The sequence below is a fragment of the Otolemur garnettii genome, unplaced genomic scaffold, assembly GCF_000181295.1.
Source record: "Otolemur garnettii isolate 467f Iridium unplaced genomic scaffold, OtoGar3 scaffold00021, whole genome shotgun sequence".
In the NCBI taxonomy this organism is placed as follows: Eukaryota; Metazoa; Chordata; class Mammalia; order Primates; family Galagidae; genus Otolemur; species Otolemur garnettii.
The window spans coordinates 10764745-10787027 of record NW_003852416.1 but is presented as its reverse complement, the minus strand read 5'-3'; the positions used below and the strand labels follow the sequence as shown (position 1 = coordinate 10787027).

The window sequence follows — 22283 nt, the reverse complement described above, 5'->3', positions numbered from 1 at the left end:
TGTTTCTCTTTTTCTTCTTTTAAAATGAAGCTATGTGTTTTGAAACTTTTATTTATTTATTTATTTTTGCAGTTTTGGGCCAGGGCAGGGTTTGAACCCACTTCCCTTGGTATGTGGGGCTGATGCCCTAGTCCTTGAGCCACAGGTGCTGCCCGTGACTGTTGCTCTTGATGGCACTGTTTTTTCTATATAGAATTCCTGGCTTTTAGTTGCTACCAGTGTTTAATTATGGTTGTTAGGCAAGACTATTTGAAATGATCAACAGGAAATTGTACTTCCAGAATAATAGCAGACATTTTAAAAATAGATTTTTTTTTTTTTGCAGTTTTTGCTGGGGTTGGGTTTGAACCCGCCACCTCCGACATACGGGGCCAGTGCCCTACTCCTTTGAGCCACAGGTGCCACTTGCTTTTTTTTTTTTTTTTAAAGCAGTTTTAGGTTCACAACAAAATTAAGAGGATAGTACAGAGATTTTCCCTATACTCTGTGCCCCTCCCACATACAACCTCCCCCATTACCAACACCCCCAGCAGAGTGGTGCACTTGTTACTACTGATGAACTAACCTACAATGATAAACTGTGATCACACAGAGTCTGGAGTTTACAGTAGGAATCATTCTATGGGCTTGGACAAATGTGTAATGACGTGGATCCACCATTATATTATCACATGGATTAGCTTCACTGCCCTAAAATAAAAATAGAATTTTAATTACATAAATAATATGTGAATGCATTCTCCTTTAAAATGTTAAAACGTTGCATACAAAGCTAAAATCTTTATTTCCCACCACCCCAATCCCAGATCAGGCTCTGGAATCATTCATTATTATCAGCGTTTGCATCCTTGCATTTGTGCTTAGAGGATACTAATTATACCTCTGGTACTATTGGCAGAGGAGCCCCAGGGCCGGGGCATGTACTACTGGCCCACAAAATCTTCCCAGCAGCTCTAGAAGGTAGGGGAGATGAGTACATTTTTAAAATAATAGCTTTATTGAGATATAAGTAATATATCATTAAAATCACCCTATAAAAATATACAAGTCAATGGTTTTTATATATACATAGAGCTGTCTGTCCATCAGTATGAGCTAATTCTGGAACATTTTTATACCCCCAAATAAACTGCATATCATTGGCAGTCATTCCCCACCCTCCATTCCCTGGTAACCACTAATCTACTTTCTGTCTCTATGGATTTGCCTGATCTGGACATTTCATATACATGGAATAATGCTGCATGCGGCCTTTTACTTGTTTTATTTTTATTTTTAAGAGACAGAGTCTCACTTTGTCACCCTCAGTAGAATGCCGTGATATTACAGCTCACAGCAACCTCCAGCTCTTAGGCTCAGGTGATTCTCTTGCCTCAGCCTCCTGAGTAGCTGGGATAACGCCTGGCTATTTTTTTGTTGCAGTTTGGCTGGGCTGGGTTTGAACCCCCCACCCTTGGTATATGGGGCCAGTGCCCTACCCACTGAGCCACAGGAGCTGCCCTGTATGTGGCCTTTTATGATGGCTCTTTTACTTAACGTAATGTTTGTAAGGTTTATCCATGTTGTAGCTTCTACCAGTACTTCATTTCATTTTTTCTGGCTGAATAATATTCCGTTGTTTGGACAGACCACATTTTGTATATCCCTTTAATGGTTGACAGGCATTTAGGTTATTTCCTCTTTGGGGCTATCATAAGTAGTTCTGTTATGAACATTCATGGGCAAGTTTCCATGTGGACACGTTTTTAGTTCTCTTAGGTAGACGCCACCCAGGAGTGGTACTGTCGGGTCATGTGGTAACCGTGTGTTTAACATTTGGAGGAACAGCAGGCTGTTTTGCAAAGCGGCCACACCATTTTCCAGTGCGACCAATGATGAACGAGGGTTCCAGTTGTTCCACCTTTTTGCAAACAGGGTTTTCTTGATTCTGTTTCTGGAAGCACAGGAGGGATCATTGACTCACTGAATCATGTTTGAGTTGTGAGTGGAGAGAAGGGGTCCATTGTTCCTACTGCCCAGCATCCCTCCAGTGAATCTGCAGCTCCTCCTGCCAAATAGCTAGCTTGAGAGGTACAGTATGTCCCTGCAGCCCCCGGTGTGTGGGGTCACAGTGTCACTCTGATAGAGGCCTAGCACTTCAGGGCATAGAGAGGGCACATTTGTTCTTTGCAGCCAAGGCAGAAGTTTTTGCTGTCCGTGAGTTATCTGAGGAGTCAGAACAACAAATAAGGAAGACAGGATTACTGTTGTCACCAAAAAGCATTTATCAGGCACCTGCTGTGAGTGTACCAGGCTCACTAAGGGGGTGCATGGCAGCCTTGGCTCTGGTCTGTGACGTCCTCCCTGGCAACTTGACCCCTTGGACTCTGATCACATGCTGAGTATGTGCTGGGTCTTCAGGGGTGAGGCCCAATCTTTGTCTCAAGAAGATTAAAGTTTTTGAATAAGTTTCTGCAAGGTGCACTGTGACACTGTCCAGAAAGGGACACACCACTCTGAACTTGGGTAATCAAAGGCCTTTCCCCTCTGCACTACAGGAAAATCATTCTAACTTTATTTAATTGACAGGATGCCTTGGCGTAAATGAGCGCCAGACGTGAATGTGCTGGTCGCGCTAACATCTTGGGGTTGGAGATCCCTTTCAGGAGCTGATGAAAGCTTTGGACTTTCACCTCAGAAAAATTACTCTGGAGTGCACGCTTGAGTGATTTTGCAAACCATTACAATTTCCTGTTTTTATGGACATCCTGAAACCATCTGTGGACAAGTTAATAATACCTGTTTCAAAGTTTATCTTCTGAAGGGTATTTTTTAAGACCAGATTAATTCACATTACTGAATTACTTAATTACTTAATTAACATTATTACTTAATTTACACATTACTTAATTTACATTATTATTAAGAATTCCATGTTTTCTAATTATTTCTATGTTGAAAATCTTTCTCCTTAAAAACTCATCTGCTGAATGTCCCTTATACCTACGTGGTATCTAGATATGTGAACTCTAAGGATAAAGCAAAAGCAAGGGGGTCTGATTGGCCAGAGTTTTCTTCTGCTCTTGTGTACATGATTACTAGAAGATAAAATGGAAAACAACTGCAGAGGAGCAGACTTTAGACAAAATGCAAACAAAGCACATAAGTCTGGATTTGGGGCCTGACATCTTATTGGCTGTGTATTTTGGGGGGCTGCTGAGCCCTCAGAGCTTTGAAGGGGCAGCGTTAAATCTGCTGCTCTTGTAAAACTAATTTTATGGCACATAGCTGGGGTGGCGTGTGTGTAGGAAGGCGAAGACATTGGTCACGCCAGGTTCCCTGAGACAGGAGCAGGATTGACAACCACAGCTTGGTCTCCGTGCGGGGGTGGAATCTGCTGCGTGTGCAGCCTCCTTTCTGCCCCCACTCATCCTGGCAGGTGGTGATGCTGGGGACATGCACCCCATCCCCATCCTGGGGGCAGATGTGCTGCTGGCTGCTCCATCTCCCCGCCCCCTACTGCCCCTCTGACGTAGCCGCTGGGCCAGGCTCTCCCTGTCCGTGGAATGTCCTGTCCCGGTACACATTGCATCACGCCCGTCTGACCTCTTGCTCCTGATGGCTGGCTTGGCTGTGGCCATGAAAGGGCTGAGGTTTGGATTTCAGGGCTGTGGGGGTGTCTCTGTCCGAGATGGCCCGTCTCAGAGTTGGAGATGGTAAGGTCACGATCTCACTCAGCATCTCTACGGCATCATATTTTTTCCCCTACTAAAGCACGTTCTCAGGTCTCCCTTTCTCTCCTGGCATGGGCCATCATTCAGGGCATCAGCATTGCACGAGGCTCTCTATTTAACTTGTCTGCCACTCAGCACAGAGATGGAGACAGGACCACTGTGTGTCCTCGTGAGAGTGTTGCCGGCATGCAGCATGCTGATGAGCCCCCGTTCCTCCATCAGCCGAGTGTGGGGTCATGGACAAGTGGGATCCTGTGCACATATTCAGTCTCTTGGTCTGTGAGGTGGGACCAGCACCTTCTTCTTTGGATTTATCTGAGGATCGAATGACATTGCAGAGGATTACAAAGCTTAGGGGTCCCTGAGACCATCCTTACTTCTGACACTAATTATAAGTTTGGAGATCTCCAAGACTACATTCAGGTGGGGTAACTTTTTAGAAAGGCTTATGGAACTTACTGAAAGCTGTTATAGTTACAGTTGTGATTGATTTCAGCAAAAGGCCACAAATTAAAATAAGCCCAGAGCACACTCTGCACAGAGCAGAGTCCAGGAAAGTTGTACTTATGGAACTTTCAATCGTCCTCTCCCAGTGGAACTGTGCAAGGACTAACTTCCGACAGTAATACGTGTCAGTACACATGAACAGCATTGCAGCTCCCCTGAACCTCAGAGTCCTGAGTTTTCACTGGTGTGGACATGGCTGATGGCGCATGGCCCAGGACCCCCACATAAATCACATTGTTAGACTACCTGGCTGGCTCAGGGCCTCCACTCTTGTCAGGCAGGACAAACCAGGGGCTTACAGACCACCTCTCAGAACCTGAGGGAGGGCAAAAGCCAGACTTCTTTGTGGGTAAAGCTAGTTCTTTACTAGACAGGGACAGTACTTTAGACACTACCTGCTGTATGGTGGACTTCAGTGAATTGCTGGTATAGTGCTAATTTTATTTATTTACAGAGTCTCACTCTGACACCCTGCATAGAGTGCCAGCCATCATAGCTCACAGCAGCCTCAAACTCTTGGGCTGAAGTAATTCTCTAACCTTCCTGCCTCAGCCTCCCAAGCATCTAGGACTGCAGGTGCCTGCTGCAATGCTGGGCTAGTTTTTCTTCTATTTAGTAAAGACTGGGTCTTGCTCTTGCTCAGGCTGGTCTCAAACTCCTGAGCTCAAGCGAGCCACCTGCCTTAGGCTCCCTGAATGTTAGGATTACAGGTGTGAGCCACCAGGCCTGGCCTCTTAGTGCTCATCGTTATGCCCCAGGGTCAAGGTGTAGTGGCTTAAATTTTCTTTCCTTTTTTCCTCTCTCTTCTCTTTAATTACGTCTGTGGCTTTGGGAGTGTCACTCATCTTGCTTACTTGGTGTGTCTTGGTAAATAATAATGCCTCTTGTTCATGTGGTTCTTTAAACCTGTCAGTCTCACAAAAACCCAGTGAGGCGGGGAGACAGGTGTCATTATCCCAGTTTTATAGGTGAGGCAGCTGATGGCAATTTAGCAAGCCTCCTATGACAAGTGTCCGGATTGACTGTAGGCCATCCCTTGGGATCTTTCCACCTCTTTCTTCAGCCTCCCCGAGCGATGCTGCTCTGTTTGTGGGCACAGACTTTAGCTAGTCCAGGAGCTGGGTTTACATCCAGTCCCTCAATACCCAGTTGAGGGTGCCCAACAGGACTCGTCAGAACCGTGTGAGATAAAGCGGGTTGGGGACAGGTTAACAGTGCTGTTAGCCAGTATAGAACAGTCAGACTAACTGTAATATTCACTCATTGTTATTAAAACTGCTGCAGCAAAGCCAGCAATGACTTCTTCAAGCATTTTGATAACTGTTTAAGAAATTCAGAATGAGAAAGTAGCTTGAATATAAAGAAGGCAACTCGTAGCAAAATCATTAATCCTTTTTAATAACCACGAGATAATTACTTTGCAAAATTTAAAAAATATTCTCTATGTGATAGCCCCCTTTTTGTAAAATTCTGCAAATAAAGGTACATGTAACTGCAATTTCCCATTTTCCCTATGTCTGGCAACTTCTGGGCCACCCTGTAGTCTATAGAATTGGTTGCTCCCAAAGTTCTCTCCTGCCCAGTAAATAGACAAAGCAAATATTTGTTGTGAATATTTGTATTTGGCTGGGGCAGAGATCAAGAGAACAGCTTGAACCCTGAAATATGGGTAGGAGGGCTTATATCCCTTATGGCAGAGGAAGACTCTCTGGGGTGGTGATCAGAGGAACGTTCCTCTCTCCCACTGATTCTCCAGAGGAGATTGAGGTCAGTGATGTTTTACTCCACAGTGAGCTAGCAGAGTTGAACACCTCCCTAGGAATCTGTGTGTGTGACCTCAGACAGGAGGCTGCCCCCACACAAGGCTCAGGCTAGGGATTTCTCAGACTGTTAAAGTTCATGATTACAGAAACAATAAGAGCTGATATGCTCACTCAGGGAAACTGCTGGCATCTTTTCTCCCTTCCTCAGATTACCCTTTGGGCTAATAAGCAAATAGGCTTCAATAAAAGCTGAGTGGAACTGACACTTGGGGCCACCACCAGAACCCCACAAGCGGGTGGTGGTCCCCTGGGCTCCCACCTTTGAAGATTTTATTCTGTGTGTCTTGTCTCTTTCTTTCTCACTGTTTCTAACTTTATATTTCTTCAGTCGGTCACTGCCAGATCCACAGGTCTTTAACAGGCCTTTCCCCCCCTGGGGCAGGACCCTGGCACATCCCATGGGTGGGTATCTCATTTGCTTCTTTGGTAAGCAGTCTGGTCTGAGGGAAGGCAGCCACTGAAATCATATTCGGACTGTCGGCAGAATCTCACACCTGTACTCTAGGTCACAGACTGGTTCTGCCATATCCTATTTCTTTCTGAAAAATCCAGGAACCTACCTCTTTTACCTAAATTTATAAATCTGCTTTGGTTACAATTCTATCATTTTCAACATGTGCTGCCACCTTATCTTGATTATTAAGACGATTTTTCAGGCTCGGCACCTGTAGCTCAGCAGTTAGGGCACCAGCCACAGATACTAGTGTCGATGAGTTCGAATCTGCCCCAGGACCCCCAAACAACAATGACAACTGCAACAAAAAAATAGCCGGACATTGTGGCAGGCCCCTGTAGTCCCAGCTACTTGGGAGAAGGGCTTAAGCCCAAGAGTTGGAAGTTGCTTGAACTGTGACACCACGGCACTCTACTGAGGGTGACATAGTGAGACTCTATCTCAAAAAAAAAAAAAAAAAGACAATTTTTCAGCAGCTGTCCTATCCTGAATTTGTACGGAGTATGTCCCCACCCCTGGTTTGGTTACCTAGGCTAGCTCACTTTAAATTTTTCAGAGAATTTGCTAATGGAAATTAAAATTCTTGTGTTCGAATGGCTTCCAAGACATTTAGCGACATTTCTTTGTCTAATTCAGGGTTTGGGCTTCTGCAGGAATTTTCTTTAGTTCCACATTTGAGATTGTTCTCTTCAGCAAAATGTCATTGTTTTGCATCGTTGTAAACTTTGAGGTATAAATCTGGTCTTTGGCTCGGCGCCTGTGGCTCAAGCGGCTAAGGCGCCAGCCACGTACACCTAAGGTGGCGGGTTCGAATCCCCAGCCCGGGCCCGCCAAACAACAATGACGGCTGCAACCAAAAAATGGCCAGGCGTTGTGGTGGGCACCTGTAGTCCCAGCTACTTGGGAGGCTGAGACAGGAGACTCGCTTGAGCCCAGGAGTTGGAGGTTGCTGTGAGCTGTAATGCCACGGCACTCTGCCCAGGGGGACAGCTTGAGGCTCTGTCTCAAAAAAAATAAATAAATAAATAAATAAATCTGGTCTTTTAGCATTCACAGCCTTGGCGCTTGGCATTAGGTTCCTCTCAGTCCCATGCACACACTTACATCGTGTCTACAGCCGTTTCCGGCTGCTCCATTTTCGCACCTATTCTGTAACTTCTCCCCTATCCTGCTGCTTCTGCACTGAATGAATAATCATGCTATGCTTCTGACTCTGACTTTCCTACTCCCGGCTTTTACTCTTTCCAGGGTATTTTTTATACAAAGCAGCTTTCAGCATTTCTATATTGCAATCTGGTCAACTTATATTTTCAGCAACTCTTGTCTTCACTTTCTCCTATTCGTCCTCTGCTCTGCCCTGCAGTTTTTGTCTGAGGTCGGTGTTGACTTTCTTTGCCTGATGCATGGTTTTAGTCATAGTTCTTCCCAGATTGCTCCGTGCTCTTTCCTACAAGCATGAATTCTTATAAAGACAGGCATTTCGTTCCCTCGTCTCTCAGATTTCTTTCAAGAATTTGGGGAAAGTTTCATTTCCTCATCAGATAATCTCACTTGCCCACCCACCCTGACTCTGACAAAGGCAAACCCAGGTTTTTGAGGACATATTCCATTTATTCCTCTGTCCCCAGCAATTGAGGTTCTTCTTTGATAAATTCTGAAATCATTTCTGAAATTTCTTTCCTTTCCCAAACTCTAGTTTTTTCTTCCTGGGTTTCAGGGGCCCTCTAGGCTGACTAGAAGTCACTGGCTCGTAAAGTCTGTCCTTGCTGCCCACTGACACCCTATTGTTGGATTTTGGGGCAGAAATTCTGCAGGGAAATTTCCTCTCTTTTTTCCACTCTGAGAAGACTAAGACCGTGACAAGGATGAGGACTTGGATTTCCGAGTCTAGAAGTCTCAGAACCTCACTGGAGACCACTGACCAGGCTGACCACTGGGACTATCACCAACCTGCTGGGTTCCCCATAACAGACCCCAGAAAGCCCCCACGAAAGCTTCCCAGGCAGCAGGGTGTGGCTGGATCTATACTGGCCAATCTCAGAATTATCAAGATGACTCTCCAGGCTCAGATGAGCTCTTTTCATTCTCTTTAATATTTTCCTTATGGAATCAGTTCTCATAGGTACCGAGATCCTACCTGGACATCCCACTTCTGCCAAGATTCTTCACTCCCTTCCCTTCTTGCGTCTGTCTCAGCACTGTCCCCACTTACAGATACAGCAGGAGGGAAGCTTGTAAGGCTCCAAAATGATGCCTGCAGCTCGTGACGAACGATGCCCTTTCAGAAAGTGGCGTTCCTGACTCCTTACTTGCAGTCATCCTTCGGAACTCTTTCTGCTCTTCTTCTCCAGAGTTGGTGGGTTCATCGTGTTTCAATTATGTCCATCTCTGTCTCCACCCCTGATATTTCTTCTAGGGCAGAATCCGTGCCCCTCCCCCTCAATCCCTCACTCCTGGCTAAGAAGTGTCCCATTGAGCAGGACGATGAGGCAAAACCACAAAGCACAGAGCCAGGTGTACAGCTGGGAGGATTGTCGATGACGTGGCTCCCAAATACCTACCCAGATGGGTTTATTTTGGAGGATGGTGCCTCTGGATAAGTGATCTCCAGATACACAGAGAGGCAAGTGCTGTGATTTGTGGCTGCTATGAATAGAATTGCCCAGGCAGGCTAGCTCTTTGATGTTGCTGCACCTTGATTAAGGTCGTGGCAAATCGTGGGTGAAGCCTCTTTCATGATCCGTGGGGATCTTGCCTGAGGTTTCAGTTTAGCTTGAGAAATGCACCAGCCATGAATTTCCCACACTCGCATGACTCGCGCTTTCTGGCTGCCTTTGACTTCCTGATGCCTGTGACTTTGCAGAGTGCCACGAACTGCTTGCTCAGCTACTTTCACTCTGACTTGAAAGGTTATCGCCTATAAAGCAAGGTAATGGGCATATTTTATCTCCAGCAATGCGCTTTGTCCTTCTGGGGGTGCTTCCTCAAGGTCTCGCAGATCCTGACACACAACTTCAGCTGACCGGCTTGTGTGGGTGTGATGTTTCAATTACGCCTTTTCTTTATCTTTTCATTATACCTGGGGATGCCTGTTAAACCACACTGACTAGGTGCACTTCTTCCCTTTCTTTATCAAGATAAAATCAGCTCCTCCAACTTCTTATTCTTCTGTCAAGAGATAATTTTCATCATTCACTGAAGGTCACCATTCTGTCTTGAATTATTCGACTTTGAGCAACCGTTGAAAAGTAGCATGATAATTAAAATATTTCTTCTCGATTAGTTTGGCTTCTAGAATGCTGTAGTGTGTGGTAAGAAGGTTTCATTTATGTCCTTAAAGAAAATAACTGATATTGTCTGGGATACTGATCCACTCTTTGGAGATGTTGAGTGAAAGGATGGTGAGATTGTAAGAGAGGAAAGAGGAACGGAGGAGGGACTGGAATAAGGAAAATTTAGTTCACAAATGTTGCTATAGCAATATAGACATGAACCCAAGAATTGGCTGTGGGAGCTCATACCCATTTGTAAGCTCTCAGTCTTTGCTTTTCAGATACAATTTTGGGGTATTCTTTGAAATACAGGTGTCATTGGAAATTATTCTCTTCATGCAATCTCTTCCTCCCATCAAAACTGAATTTGTACCTGTGTTAAATTTCGTGTAGTAGCCTACCTTGAAGTCTCATGGGTGAGTTCATTTTATTCTATAAACCAAGATGTTGAAATTTTAGCATGGATCCAATATAAAAATTTCCTCATAGTCTTATTTCAAGAGGGTCCTTAAAATACCCATATCCCAACCTACAAAGATGAGTAATTTTAATCTTTTTTTTTTTTTTTTTTTAGATAAAGCCTAAAGCTGTCCCCCTGGGTAGAGTGCTGTGGCATCACAGCTCACAGCTCACTCCAACTCCTGGGCTCAAGTGAGTCTCCTGCCTCAGCCTCCCAAGTAGCTGGGACCACAGGCACCCGCCATTTTAAACACCCGGCTATTTTTTGGTTGCAGTCGTCATTGTTTGGCGGGTCCGGGCTGGATTCGAACCCGCCACCTTAGGTGTATGTGGCTGGTGCCTTAGCCACTTGAGCCACAGGTGCTGAGCTGGTAATTTTAATCTTAATGGTGGATATATTCTCATTTGTAAAATGAGAAGTTTCCTGGGTCTCTTCCCACAGATATTCTCCACTTTTATACCAGCGTTCCCCTTATTCATAGTCTTGTTTTCAGGTTTCAGTTATCCATGATCAACTACCTGCTGTCAGAAAATTCTAGAAATAAACAATTCACGAGTTTTAAAGTGCATGCCTTTCCCTGTAGAATGATGGAATGCTGTATTGTTTTGCTCCATCTTGTCCTGGAATCAGCCCTCTGTCCAGAGTGTCTGTGCAGTTAATCTAGACCTCCTCAGTCTACTGCTCTATCCTGATATCGCAGTGCTATGTTCAAAGAACCATTGCAGGCAGTCCCCAGCTTATGAACAAGATAGGTTCTGTAGGTTTGTTCTTAAGGGAATTTGTATGTAGGTTGGAAGTTACCTATTGCCTACAATAGCCTCATAACTGTGATCAGATGTTAGTCAGATGTCTGTAACTTGGGGACTGCCTGTATTTTACTTAATGATAGCCCCCGAGCAGTGATGCTGGCAATGCAGATCTGCCCAGAGAAGCCTCAACGTGCTTCCTTTAAGTGTAAAGGTAAAAGTTCTCAACTTAATAAGGAAAGTAAAAACGTAGCACATGTAGGGTTCAGTACTACGGAGCAGTGTCTGGGATGCCCTGGGAGTCTTAAGCGGGCACTACTGTAAACGTGTTTCAGCCTGTGTATCTTCTTTAAGCAAAAAGGAACATATGCATACCGTTTAGCTGTCTTCCTTTTGTTTTAACAATGTATCTCTGAAGAGATTGCTACCTGTGCTTTTGCCTTGATTGAATGGTCTCCCGTTGTATGAGTGACCGTAATTTACCTTCCCAGCCCCCTCCTGATCTAGGTGTTTCTAATGTTTTGCTATTATTGATGGTGCCGTAGTGGGCATTCTCCCATATGCATGTCCCACGTGTGTTTCAGTCCATCAGAAGGATACATTTCTATAAGTAGGGTTGGGGGGGTAAAACATATATTCACTTTTTATCTCGATAAAAACGACTCTCCAGGGTGTAAGTATACACTTCTACTGGGATGTCACCTCGAGGCTTTACGCCTTCTAGTTAAGTATCTGAGACCACCCATAGAACTCGGGACACTGCCCCTCGTACAAAAGGTGTGTAAGCCACACTTGTTAGGTGGGGTTTACTGTATTTGTCCAGGATTGCTGGTACCAGGGCTACTCTGGAGAGCGCTCACCCTGAGAGTGAAGGACTTAAGAATTTAACCCCAAGCTTAGGCTATGAGGAAATGTTCTTCTCCACCCTTCATCTTGATGGCAGATAAAGTAGGCTGGGGAGCAAAACCGACCCTCTGTCAGCCTCAGAGAGCACAAATGCATTCACACAGAACATACTTTCAGGCCTAGAGAGGGCGGAGCTCCAGTTTTTTTGCTGCAAATCCTAAATAACATGTATAATGTGACTTTGTCGTCACAGCTTTGCACCAGGGAAGAAGTAGTTGAAAGCAAGAAAATCCAAACGCAGATTTTCCAAAAGTTAAACAGACGAAGTCCACCTTCCCAAATTGCATTCTCAGTCACGTGCTCGCTTTTCCACAATGCCTTTTGCACAAAGTATACCCAGTTTGTGCTGAATTCCGCTACTTGCTCCTTCCTCCCTTCCCAGTCACACTGTGCCTGTGTGTTTCAACACATTTACGGCTGTATAGAGCAGGGGATCTTGTTTTGTCTTTGCATCGTATTTCACACATTTTAAAATTAGGTTGTTAAACAGTGATCCTGCTTCCATCTGACATTTCTTGGGAGAGCAAGTTTAAATATTTACACCCCCATCTTAGAAGAAGAAGAAGAACCAACCTTGATGATGGAAAGAGGAAGGGACACAGTGGTTGCAGGCACCCCAGTGTCCTGGGAATGCACAGACACCCCTGCAGCATTGGAAGGCGTGCTCCAGCCCTCAACATGTTGGGATTCATCACCATCTAGTGGAGGAATCGTCTTTCTTTTTTTTCCCCTCCAGTAAGCTTTTTATTGAATGCTATAGTCTGAATGTTTATATCCTCCCCAAATTCATACATTGAGACCTGACCGCCAAGGTGATGGCCGTAGGAGGTGGAGCCTTTGGAAGGTGATTATGTCATGAAAGCATGAATGGAGTTAGTGCCCATATACAAGAGGCTGGAAGGAGCTTGTCTGCCCCTTCCATCATGGAAAGACACAGCAAGAAGGAACCATCTAGGCTTGGTGCCTGTAGCTCAGCAGTGAGGGTGCCAGCCACATACACCAGAGCTGACAGGTTTGAATCCAGCCCAGGCCTGCCAAACAACAATGACAACTGCAACAACAACAACAACAACAAATAGCCAGGCTTTGTGGCGGGTGCCTGTAAGTCCCAGCTACTTGGGAGACTGAGGCAAGAAAATCGCTTAAGCCCAAGAGTTTGAGGTTGCTGTGAGCTGTGACGCCACAGCACTCTACTATGAGTGACACAGTGAGATTCTGTCTCAAGAAAAAAAAGGAAAAAAAAAAAAAAGAAGGAACCATCTAGAAGGAAGCAGACCCTCACTAGACACAGAATCTGCTGGCACCTTGATCTTGGGCTTCCTTGCTTCTTAAACTGTGAGAAGTGACTTTCAATTATTTGTAAGTTACCCAGGCTAAGGCCTTCTGTTATAGCAGCCTGCAGGAACTAAGACACAGAAGAATAACGCATGGAAATCATAAGTGAATAAACAGTTCAGTGAATTTGCATACAGTAAGCATATTCCTAAAAACTACACCCGGATCAAGAAAGAGTATTACCAACACCCCATGGACAAATCACTCCCTTCTAGTCACTATTCTGCCCCCAGAGATCTTTAATAATTTTGACCTCTCTGACCATAGTTTTTAATTTCACATTGGAATGATACATTACACACTCTGTTATATCTTTGTTTTTAAACTCAGTGTTATGTTTAAGATTCATATTGTAGTAAGGAATCATACTTGGTTAGTTTTCACTGCTGTGTCCTATTCCATGAAATGAACTGCTATTTATTCTCTATCATTGATGGATATAGGTTGTTGGTTCCGGGTTATTACAAACAATGTGGCAGGAACATTTTTGTACATGTCTTTGGAGAAGATATGCACATATATTTTCTGATATACCCCTGAGGATAGAACTGTTGGGTCAGTAAACTGCCTTCCCGGGGACTTTAGGTTCAGATCTTGTCTATGGCACTGACCCTCTGGGGTCATACCTTCAGTCACATGCCAGGCAGTGTGCATGACATTCGGGAAGAGTAATAAGCAGAGGCAGGTGTGGTTTCTGCTGTTGTGTGGGTGCTTATTAAGCAAACACCAAGATAAGGTGGTGTAGTAGCCATATAGGTAAGTGCCACAGAGGAAGGAAGCAGGATTCCAGGAGGGTGTGTGTGACATAGCAAAAGGGTCTGGGCTTGGGGAGGGCGTGTGGCTTCCCTGAAGAGGGGGCACAAGAGATTGGAAGGGTGAGGAGGAGTGTAGCAAGGGCCAGGAGGGAGAAGCTGTCTAGGCAGCTGTGAGAGCACATGGGGCATATTTCCAGAGCAGCAGGCTGGCCAGGGTGGCCAGGGCACAGAGCTGGATTTGAGGGCAGGGACTTGAGGCTGAGACTGGGGTAGGGGCTGCGACCTTTGTGTCCACAGTAGAGGCCCAGACCCACTGCATTGCAGTGTCCTGGCCACTTGGTGTAAGAACTCTCCAGATCCTATATTATTTGCAGATTCACAGTCACAGAGCAAGAAGGGCCCTTTCTGCAGCAAGAGTTAGTCAGAAGGACTTGGAATGTTTCACAGCTGCTCAGAATCCTTCAGGGAGTTGACCTCTAACTGACACAGTATGGAGACTGGTCAGCATCCTTACCAGGAAGGTCTTGCAGATGGCATTTTCTGGCTGGCCCCGGGAAACCAGATGGACATCTTTCTGTCTGTTGCGTGGAGCCTGGTCTTCCAAGGATGGAGGATTGCACATATCTGAACTATGCTGTGTGTTTGTAGCTACTTCAGTAGAGTTGAAGACTCTTGAAATCTTCCCTTGTTTTTAGGAAGTGGTTTGAGCAGGAAACCATCAAAACTTTGCAAGAATCTGTAATTTGGGGGAGTGTCTATTTAATGCACATTTACTGGGTGCCCACTCTGGGTCCCACCCTGTCCTAGACACGGGGGCCTCAGCAGTGAGCAAAACAGGCAGAACGCCTCTTCCTCATGATCAGGGGTCCTCTCACTTTTTAAACAGGGGGCCAGTTCACTGTCCCTCAGACCATTGGAGGGCCAGACTGAGGGCCCTGGGACAAGTCAGCTGCTAAGCAGGACAGGCAGTGGCAGCAAAAACACCCAGCGGGCCAGATAAATGTCCTCGGCTGGTTGCATGTGGCCTGCGGGCTGTAGTTTGAGGACGCCTGCTCATGATGCTTACATTTATCCAGAATCTTCTCTCAAAATATGGTTGTTTTGTTGAGCTTCAGATCTCTAGACCCCTCAGGGAATTTTACATTAGGAAATAGTGCTTTATGTGTAGGCAAAAAGAGAAAAGAAAGCCTAGAAATTTGAAAGTTGGGATCCAGTTTTCTACCAACTTCCAGAAGGAAATTAATGTGTGGACTGGTATGTGTGGCATAGGAGACAGAGGGAGGGCGAAAGAGTATCAGTTTGGACACCCCAGCCAGGCGACGACTTGGCAGTACCACTGGAGGCAACTTTGATTTGTAAAATGGGAATTAACAAGTCCCACCTGCAGGATTGAACTGGGAGCAGGAGTGGAGATCACGTAGGCCTGAGTGTTATGTGGCTGTCCTGGCCATTGAGGTTTCGGGTGAGGCTTCCATACAGCCTGTGTGGTTGATACACACCACAAACAATGAGAAAGCCACACCCCACAGTCTTGCCTATCCCAGCCCCAGCTGTCCTGTCTCCCTCTCCTCTTTTTCCCCAGTGCCCAGACTTGGGCCAGCCTTTCCTGATCCTCAGCAATGCAAACATGCCTGGGAACTTGGACACTAAGGCAGCTTGGCATTTCCAGGCCAACTGCTGAGCTCAAACAGGTTCATTGTCAAGGACAGGGCCAAGGAAGGAAGTGTAGCCAGAAGCCTCAGGGTGGCTCACTGCAGACTTTTGGAAAGAAGGCTGTTGAGAATTTTGTAAGACTGTTGGGTGTGTGTGTGTGTATTTGATGGCCTTGACTGTGGGATGAGGTGGAGTTATGTTGACCTTGGAAGATTAGGATGCTTTTGTTTCTGATGGGACCACATAGTGTAGGTCATGAGGTTTGTGTGGTAAAGAGAAAATTACATTTTTTCCTAAGGTTGGGTGTTTTTGAATCAGCCAAACCCTGATGGGCTGGGCAGGACTGGGCCTCTGGCTTAGTATGGGCTTGGCGTGAGAGTTTCATGTGCAAGGGCAGGGCTGGGAAGAGAAGCATGGCCAGGGTCCAGCTGCAGGGTCGCTGTGGGAGCCCAGTGTGGGAGCTCCCTCCCTATGGAGCCACAGCAGAGGAGATCCTTTTTCTCTCATCCCCTCTACATCTTCTTCTCCCACTGAGGCTTGGCAGAGGTGGAGAAGGCAAGTTGTGGCCATCTTCACCTTCAACAGAGTGACCTGGGGACTCCGTCCTGGGCAAAGGCGATTTGGTTTTTCTTACCTTCAGTTATCTCCGTACTCGGGAGGATGTCAACAGGTATGACATCATTATTTGTGTGAAATCATGTAAAGACATTTGCTGGAGGGGGCATTGTCTGGCAGACGCATGGACAATCATGTTAGCTCTTGTAAGCTCATAGAGGAGGTGCAGAAGCCATGTAGATCCAGGGTGGGAGAAACATCCTTAGAGATCTCTGGCATTGGGTGCTTCTGTCCCGGGAAGCGTGGCTCTCACTATCTGGCATTCAGAGTCTTCTCTGCCTTATTCTCTGTATTCTCTTTTCATTTAGACTCTTGGGCATGACCATTCAAGGTGGCCGGCCCATCTGTGGTCAGGCTGAATCTCTCTCAGCAGCTCCTGACATCCCCTCCAGCTTGTCTCACATTCCCAGCTGCCTCCCATATGCACCAGTACGTCCTTTGTCCTGGCCTTCTGTACAGATTTGTACCTAGGACCTCTTCCACTTCTTTCCAGTGAGAAGCTTCTATGAATAAGCTTAAGTAGTCAACATACGCTGGGATGGTTACAAGTTAAGAGACAAACTGTCTACAGAAGTCACCCAGAAAGCCCAGACTATTAGGAAATACAGGTGCAGTCTCTGTCATCTTCAGATGTGGGTATCTCAGGGCTTGTAACTGTTTTCTCATTTCTTCTGGCACCAAAAACTTCGTGTGTCTGAATTTGAACTCATTCCCATTCAGTCCTCATGTTCCACACAGCTCCACTGTCAAGCCCCAAAGGCAGAGAGACCCGCAAGTCCTCCTGCACTCATTCTCCACCTGTGCCCCTGACCTTCCTGTCCACCCCCCAAGGTCTGCCCACTTTCAGTGCTGTGGTTTTCTTGGATCTGTCTGCTCGGCAGAACTGCCCCACCCAGGCTCCTGCTATTCACCAACTCACCACTCTGTGGCAGCCAGAGTTGTTTTGAAGTCCCAGCAGCTACGCAGGTGCTTTTTCCTGTGCTTGCGATGCCCCCGCCCCACCCACTGTTGGCCTGGCTTTCCCTGTGCTTTTACCAAGCCTGAGCTCAGACCTCACCTCCTTAGGGAGCCCGCCTGGACTAAAGGTACATGTCCCGCAGGAGGATCTGGTGGCACCTCTTCCAGGCTTCTGCTCCCCTAGAGTGTGCACTTGAAACCCCCTGTGGAGGTGATCAGTGTACAGACCTGCCCCCCTCAGATGGATGCTCCTCTAGAGTGATGTTATTATCTTTGTCAAGTTCGAGGGAGGCAGGGTAATGTAGTGAACTGAGAATGGGGACAGCAGGTTTTTCCTGGACCCTGGAGCCACCAGTGAGTGTTTTATACTTTTTTGTAGATTATATGGTCCTAGGAGGAGCTCCGATGTCCCTTTCTGCTCTGATGGTCTGCGGTTCCGCCACTGGGTGTCTGCTGGTTCTGATGCAACTTTTCCCCCTGCACTTCAGGCCAGGGGTTGGGAGCAGGGAAGACGCTTTCAGCAGCTCCCTGAGCCATTTCTTCTTAACTCTCAGGCTGGAGGCCATTCCCCAGGTGCCCCATATCCAAACCTCCCAGGCAGAGCATTGATTGGACTTGACAGTATTGCTGCATGAGCCCCTGATGTTTCAGGAACGTTAGCGACAGGGACCCCTGGACCTTGACTCTGAAGCGGGGCCTGGACCAATTCTCTTGTAGCTCTCCCTGGACTTTTTCTGGAGCTATTAAAGGCAAAAGACCTGGTTAAACTCCCCATCATTTCTTTATTCACAAACTTCTCTGAATGGAAGTTTTCCTTTTTGATACTTTTTCTTTTATAAAAGACATATCAAAAGAAGAAAAGAACCCAAACTTTACACATCCATCCAATAACTAGTGCTGAACTGCTCAGCCACAGCTAACCCAGTAACTATATTTGAATAGCCCATCTTAGTATTTTCTATTTCAAAAGCACCTTGGTCATAGGTGGGAGGTTGTTAATGCTTCAGAGCCCCAAAAGCTGCATCTGTGGGAAGCAGAGACTCCCGTGTTCTAGAGGAGAAGGCTAATGCCAGAAACATGGAAAGATTCATTTCCACCTTCTTTAACCTCATTCTTCACCTCCACCTTCCACTGTGAAAGATCCACTTTCTAGTGAGATCAGACCTGGGAAAGATGTATTAGCAGGAGCAGGCCTGGGCTTTCATCCAGGTCAGCTGCACAGGAGCTGGTGACGCTTCCTTGGTGCAACACAAGACCTCACTCTTGGAGCGCCTCAAGCCTGGGAGCGTTAGACAACCTCCCGGTTTAATCACTGCCCTGTTTGTGGAACTGAGATAAAATGGACTATATTTTATGAGTTCTTTTTTTAAAGGTTTATATAAGATGGTACTTTTTATGGTATGTATTCTTCCAAACTTAGGAAAGGAAAAAAGGGCTTATGTGCTAAACAAGAGCTTTCACATTCAGCATTTCATTTAATACTCTAAAACTTCCGAAGGGGCGAATTTCTGTTTTACAGGTCACGGAGCCAAGGTACAGAGAGGTGACATGGCTTGCTAAAGGGGATGAAAATACTTGTGGCACTAACTAGGGTTGGTTTTTTATTCTTGATCTTAGCCAAAAGGTCAAGATTCCACTGGGGTTGGTTTTGTTTTATTTTTTTTTTGAGACAGAGTCTCACTTTGGCCCCCTCAGTAGAGTGCCATAGCGTCACAGCTCACAGCAACCTCCAACTTCTGGGCTTAGGTGATTCTCTTGCCTCAGCCTCCTGAGCAGCTAGCCTGCCACAATGACTGGCTATTTTTTGTTGCAGTTTGGCTGGGGCTGGGTTCAAACCCGCCACCCTTGGTTTAAGGGGCTGGTGCCCTACCCACTGAGCCACAGGTGCCACGCAGGGGTTGGTTTTTTGTTTAATACTTCATTGAAATGATAAATTTAATATGGTATCTCTTGGAGTGTCCAACCTGTGGCCCACGGGCCACATGCAGAGGACTGTTTTGCTTACCTGTGGTGTCGGGTATCACAAAAAGCATGCACAGACCTTTTCTTTCACTCATCAGCTTTCATTACTGTTTGTGTATTTAATGTGTGGCCTAAGACAACTTATTTTTCCAGTGTGAAACAGAGAAAAAAAGAGGTTGGATGCTTCTGAGTGTACATGATAAATACAGAGGGTGCCAAAAATATGTATACGCATTGTAGGAAAGGAAAATACTGTGTTAAATTTGTAACACTCAAGTCACATTTGACTTCTGCAATTACACGAGAGGCTCAACATGACTTATAGTCACTTTTTGTTACTGGTATATATTGAGTATTACTATTTGAATACAGTTTTTTCCCTACTTAAAATGTGTGTACATTATTTTGGCACCCTTTGTAGATGTACTTTTTATTTGTCAACTGATTGGGTTAGAAACTCTAAGGTGAGGAGGAAGCTCCGAGGCCCCTCGAGGTGGAGGCTTGGAGGTCACACAGCATCAGTTTCAGTGCATTCTGTCTCACAGGAAGTCAGGAGCCCAGATTCAAAGGAGGGGAAATAGACTTACCTCTCAGTAGGCGGGGCTTCTAAGAATTATGGCCATTTTTAATCAACCTTGGCATGGCTATTCTCGTTACAAAATGTTCTTTGTTACAACATTCAGCACCTTAAGGAGAGCCTCCTGGAATAGATTTAAAAGGTGACTCCACTGGGAAACCCACAGCTGGAGAGCTGTCACTGCTTTCCTTAGTTCTCTGACCACCAGATGGTGGCATTGCTCAGCCGACCCACAGTATTTCAAGGCCAGCACCAAATCCCACCTGAAGATGCCTGGGACTGTGGGTGGGTAGGTCAGGAGCTGGGAGTGCTGACTAATGAGGGTCTGGGATGAGGACTGCAGTGGGCATGGGCTGCCCCTCTGGGAAAGGAAGTGCCAAAGTTTTCTCACTGATTCTTCTAGAACTGCTGTGAGAACACAGACATATGAGGCTTCTTCACCTTCCAGAAAGGGAGACCAGAGTTAGATGCTGCAAATATGTCCCATGATAGGGGACGCAACCAGGAAGAAATTGTTTGTAACAAAGTGATTTTTGTATGCTTATGAACTGCCTATGGAAATTACATTTTATTCATTTCATTATAGCAATATAAATAATTCTACACCAGTGCATTCTTTATCTTCTGCACCTCTACCATTTGGATATTTTGTGCACAGTGCATGTAAAAACTGAAGACATTGGATTAAGTCTGTAATCTGCTCCATCTTGGCCATAGTATGGTGCCAATGTCAATTTCCTGGTTTGATACCATAATGTACTTGTATTAGATGCAACCATTGGGGAAGCTGGGTGATAAAGATATAGATCTCTCTGCTCTCTTTGCAACTTCTTGTTAGTCTATAATTATCTTTGGAAAGTAAAAAAAAGAAAAAATCCTCTCTAAAAATAACCCCCTCCTGGTTGTATATGACTGGTATTTGTTTTACCATTTGGGAGAAAAAAATGGAGTGTTGATTAAGAAAATTAAAAATGTATTTGGTTGTCGTGGGAGAGTAGCTCTGGCTTCTCATCTCCCTTCAGATCTACAGGCCACTTCTGCAGACCCCAGCCGGGCTCAGAGCACCGGCTAGACCAGCTGACAAAGGTGTGGAGACTTGGAGCTAAGGATGGGGAGGGGCATGTAAGCCACGTCCCTTCTTCTTCTAGACTCAGAGGTCCTCTGTCCCACGTTTCTCCTGCACATTCAGGGCTCTGCCCTTCAGTGAGTGCTATCCCATTGGTTGTCTCAATTGGGTCTTACAACACTCCTTTAAATGCCTTCAGAGGAAGGCATTTTTATTTCCATTTTGTGGATAGGAAAACTAACACAGCAGGTCTCTAAGGAACTTGCTGGAGGTCATGGTAAGTGAGCCACCCAAGGCTCAAACATAGGATTTGATTTTTATCTAGGTTTTGCTTGCTAATTCCTAAATAGCCTAAAAAGAGAAAACCAAACTTTTTCAAGTGAAGTAAAACTTGTTTTAAACGTTACATGTTCAAACTCCTAACCCATCATCGCGAACGCTTTTATTTACTGGCGTGCTCCATTAAAACACAACCTCGAGCACCTTTTAATGTTCACACAGTGTTTGAAGTAGAGAAATGAAACTTTCCCTTATGAATAAGTGGAGAAAGTAGTGTTAACTTTTTTTTTTCCATCAGTGAGAAAACAATGGGTACCAATGAGTTCAGTTGATCTGTGGCAAAAAGGCATTTCCTGAGATTGAATTAATGGCAAAAGGAGAACCTGTTCTGTTTTGCTAACCAAAAGAACGTGGGAACATTTCAGCTAAAATGCAAGTTAGAACTGTGCAAAATATAAATAAGCACTCAGCATGCCTTCTGTGTCTAGACCCCTGGCAAGCCCTGCAGGAAGGCTTTGACACCAGCCCTATCCTCAAAGGGCGCATACTATAGCTCGCTGCAGAGCCGAAACCAGAAGGCATGAAGCAGCCGGAGAATGATACAGGGCAGCTGTGTTTTGTGCCAGGGTGTGTATCACGGATGTTTCCGGAAACTAGAGCAGATGAGGCCTGGATCACTCAGAGGAGGTCGCAGGGTGTAGAGATATAGGGGTGAGCTGTCTGTTGACTCCTAAAACTGCAGTGAAAAATGTGATTCTTACAATCACACTTGCTAGCATGTGCCCCTGGACTAGTTATTTCTGTCTTCTCAGCCTGTTATTATTATTATTTTTTTTTTTGGTCATTAAAATACTATAAAATTTACCATTGTGATTGTTTTAAGGTATATGCTCCAGTGTCATTAAGGGCTTTGGCAATGTTATGCAGCCATCACTACCATTTAGTTCTAGAACCTTCTGTCACCCACGAAGGAGGCCCTGAGCCTATTAAACAGTCGCTCTCTCCCTGGAAACCACACGTCTGGTTTTTGTCTTTATGGAGTTGTCTCTTCTGCATATTTCATAAAAACAGAATCAGGCAGGAGAGGCCTTTGTGTCTGGCTTCCTTCACTAGCCATGGTTTCAAGGTTGATCAATGCGATTCAGCCTCAGTTTTATAGTCTGTGTGAAAGGCACTGTGGGACATGACCAAGATAATAAAGGG

The 22283-nt window shown here is 45.5% G+C and overlaps 1 long non-coding RNA gene across 1 annotated transcript; it reads right to left on the bottom strand.

Annotated features, from left to right (window-relative positions):
- Window positions 1-1633: 1633 nt before the first annotated feature.
- LOC111724292 lies at window positions 1634-9924 on the bottom strand. Its single transcript, XR_002772611.1, has 3 exons — window positions 8635-9924; window positions 3586-4028; window positions 1634-2205 (listed from the first exon to the last, which is right to left on the bottom strand). It is a non-coding gene; the product is annotated as an uncharacterized LOC111724292 (long non-coding RNA).
- Window positions 9925-22283: the final 12359 nt, after the last annotated feature.